This window comes from Amia ocellicauda, chromosome 3, assembly GCF_036373705.1.
Source record: "Amia ocellicauda isolate fAmiCal2 chromosome 3, fAmiCal2.hap1, whole genome shotgun sequence".
Taxonomy (NCBI): Eukaryota; Metazoa; Chordata; class Actinopteri; order Amiiformes; family Amiidae; genus Amia; species Amia ocellicauda.
The window spans coordinates 32720551-32724599 of NC_089852.1; the positions used below are offsets into that span (position 1 = coordinate 32720551).

The 4049-nt window shown below is 49.1% G+C and overlaps 1 pseudogene; it reads left to right on the plus strand.

Moving 5' to 3' along the window:
• The first annotated feature begins 213 nt into the window (after positions 1–213).
• Positions 214–3484, plus strand: LOC136747079 (uncharacterized; annotated as a pseudogene).
• Positions 3485–4049: the final 565 nt, after the last annotated feature.

A 4049-nucleotide genomic window follows, 5' to 3' on the forward strand; every position in this document is an offset into this window, starting at 1 on the left:
TTGCCAAAAGGCACCTGAAGGACTCTCAGACCATGATAAACAAATATTGAACTCTTTGGCCTGAATGGCAAGCGTCATGTCTGGAGGAAACCAGGCACTGCTCATCACCTGGCCAATACCATCCCTACAGTGAAGCATGGTGGTGGCAGCATCATGCTGTGGGGATGTTTTTCAGCGGCAGGAACTGGGAGACTAGTCAGGATCAAGGGAAAGATGAATGCAGCAATGTACAGAGACATCCTTGATGAAAACCTGTTCCAGAGCGCTCTGGACCTCAGACTGTGGCGAAGGATCATCTTCCAACAGGACAATGACCCTAAGCACACAGCCAAGATAACAAAGGAGTGGCTACAGGACAACTCTGTGAATGTCCTTGAGTGGCCCAGCCAGAGCCCAGACTTGAACCCGATGGAACATCTCTGGAGAGATCTGAAAATGGCTGTGCACCGACACTCCCCATCCAACCTGATGGAGCTTGAGAGGTCCTGCAAAGAAGAATGGGAGACACTGCCCAAAAATAGGTGTGCCAAGCTTGTAGCATCATACTCAAAAAGACTTGAGGCTATAATTGGTGCCAAAGGTGCTTCAACAAAGTATTGAGCAAAGGCTGTGAATACTTATGTACATGTGCTTTTTTTGTTTTTTATTTTTAATACATTTGCAAAGATTTCAAACAAACTTCTTTCACGTTGTCATTATGGGGTATTGTTTGTAGAAATTTGAGGAAAATAATTAATTTAATCAATTTTGGAATAAGGCTGTAACAAAACAATGTGGAAAAAGTGAAGCGCTGTGAATACTTTCCGGATGCACTGTATACAACAGCTATTGAATCCTCATTCACCTGATTGTGCAGCCATGTTTGCAATTTTGTTATATAACAAGTTTGCTGTACAATGCCTAAAAAAATATGTAACTTTTAGTCCACTGTCTATGTATTGAGAGTTATTCAATGAAAATACATTTCTATGAAATTGCAGTACTGGTGACATACTGCGATTTCATACAAATGTATTTTCTTTGAATAACTCTCAATCTCATAATTTTAAGAACATTTATGATAATAATAATACATGTCAAAGATAAATGATGTTAATCCAGCGAGGAGAAGACTGCGAGGAGACGCTGCACAGCAACAGCAACAACAGGCAACCATGACGATCTCTCCAATTCCTGTCCTGCTCTCTCCTTCCTCTCGGCGTGCACCTGCGTGCCATTGTTTCACTTATCCCTCCAACCTCATCTCTCTGCCTCTCCCCCCCTCCTCCTCCCTCTCCTCTACTCCACTCTCTGGAGGCCTGTGGAACTGCCACTCAGCTTCCAACAAGGCCGACTTCATCTCTGCCTTCGCCTCCCACCAGTCTCTGGATTTCCTCGCTCTCACCGAGACTTGGATCTCCCCGGACAACTCTACCACCCCTGCTGCCTTATCCTCTCTCTTTGTCCTGTCCCACTCCCCTCGTCTTACTGGGCAGGGAGGAGGAACAGGGCTCCTGCTCTCCCCTTCTCTCCTCTTCTCTGTCCCCCCCCTCTCTCTTCTATCTCAACCCACAGCTTTGAATTTCATGCAGTGGAAATCACCTCTCCCTCTCACCTCTTCCTTCTAGTTCTCTACCGTCCACTTGGTCCGCTCACCTCCTTCCTGGATGAACTCGGCTTTCTTCTCTCCTCTCTCCCCTCGCTGTCCTCACCTACCATCCTCCTGGGAGACTTCAACATCCACCTTTCCAACCCTTCCCACTGTGCCGGATTTCTTCCTTTCCTTCACTCCTTTAACTTCTCTCTCTCCCCATCTCCCCCCACTCACAGGGCTGGCCACCAGCTAGACCTCATCTTCTCAAGAGGCTGCTCCCCTTCGACACTCTCCGTGACACCCATGGACATCTCAGACCACCACTTCATTTCCTTCTCCCTTTCCCTCCCCTCCCTCCCCTCCCTCCCCTCTCCACCCACTCCCTCTGTCACCTTCCGCCGCAATCTCCGCTCTGTTTCCCCCTCCACCCTTGCCTCCACTGCCCTCACTCTCTTGCCTTCCATTGACTGTTTTTCAAATCTGTCTGTCAACTGTGCTACCTCCTCTTTGTTCTCCTCCCTCACCTCCTCCCTTGACTCTCTCTGTCCTCTCACGTCTCGTCCTGCCCGGCCCTCCCCTCCTCAGCCTTGGCTCTCTGCTGTTCTCCGCACAACCCGAACTAGTCTGCGTGCCGCCGAACAGAAGTGGAAAAGGACCAAACTCCCAGCTGCCCTCGAACTCTACCGCTCCCTAGTGTCCACATTCTCGTCCCCTCTCACCTTCCGCACAGCTCACTCCACTGAGACGGCTCTCCTGGCTCTCCAGCCGTGCTCAGGCGGCCTCCCTCTCCTCAGTCCTCATCCTCCTTGACCTCTCTGCAGCATTTGACACAGTCGATCACTCCATCCTCCTCTCCTGCCTCGTTGACCTTGGGATCTCTGGGACTGCTCTCACCTGGTTCTCCTCCTACCTCAGTGACCAGTCCTACCAAGTGACATGGCGAGGCTCCTCATCCACCCCCCAGCCTCTCCTCACAGGCGTTCCCCAAGGCTTCATCCTGAGTCCGCTCCTGTTCTCTCTCTACACTCGCTCCCTGGGCCCCCTCATCGCATCCCATGGTTTCTCCTACCACTTCTACACTGATGATGCCCAGATCTTCCTGTCTTTTCCCTCTTCTGACCCTCTCATCCCCTCACGCATCTCTTCCTGCTTGTCTGCCATTTCCGCCTGGATGCACTCGCACCACCTCAAGCTCAACCTCTCCAAATCAGATCTCCTCTTTTTCCCCCACTCTTCCTCACCTTCTGCTGACCTCCCCATCTCGATGCCCTTGGAATCCACCACACTCCTTCTTCTTCCGCTAAAAATCTAGGAGTCACCCTCAATCCTGCGCTCTCCTACTCCCAGCACATCACCACGCTGACGCGCACCTGCAGATTCTTCCTGAGCAACATACGCCGGATCCGTCCCTTCCTCACCGACTACTCGACTCAACTACTCGTCCAGTCACTGGTCCTCTCCCGCCTGGACTACTGCAACTCCCTCCTGGCTGGCCTGCCTGCATCCACTACCCGCCCACTCCAGCTCATCCAGAACTCTGCGGCTCATCTGGTATTCTCTCTGCCACGATTCGCACACGCTACTCCACTGCTCCGCTCCCTCCACTGACTCCCGATAGCAGCACGCATTCAGTTCAAGACTTTGACCCTCACCTACTGCTGTCTTGACCACACTGCACCAAGCTACCTTCAGTCACTCGTCTCTCCATACATCCCCTCCAGACCACTGTGCTCCTCCAGTGCCAGAAGACTAACTCTGCCTCCTCTCCACTCTCCTTCCTCCAGAGCCCGCTCCTTCTCATCCCTGGCCCCTAAGTGGTGGAACGACCTGCCCACCGAAGTCAAAACAGCAGAGTCCTTGACCTCATTCCGGCGCTTACTCAAGACGCATCTCTTCCGACAGCACTTGTAATATTAGTCCTCTATCCCTGCTAGATAGCACTTCAGTTTTATTATGCTCCTCGCGTTCTTGATTGTTTTCCTCCTTGCTCCCTTTCCCATAGCCCTCGTCTGTAACCTTACATCTTGACAGCACTTAGCTTTCACCGTCCAGGATGTAGGAAGTCTCTTACTGTACTTGTGTAAATTGTAAATTGGAATTTGTAAAATGTATTATTTTGAATTGCTAGGTTTTAGCTAAGTTGAATTTGTAATGATTGATGCCTTGAACTTCTCTGTATTTTTGCACTTTGTTTGCAATTATGTAGTAAGATAAGAGCGTCTGCCAAGAAATAAAAATAAATAAATAAATAAATAAATAAATAATAATAATAATAATAATAATAATAATAATACAAATATATTGTTTGCACACGTATGGCATGTGTGAGTATTTGGCATTAGCTGTGATGGGGTATGACAGATATGTTTCAATTTGTCACACCATTATGTCTCCATCAAGAGTGTATAAATTGATAGCCATGACTTGGCTGCTTCCTTTTGCTGTATTTACAGTAATGATCGTTGTAACTAGTCGA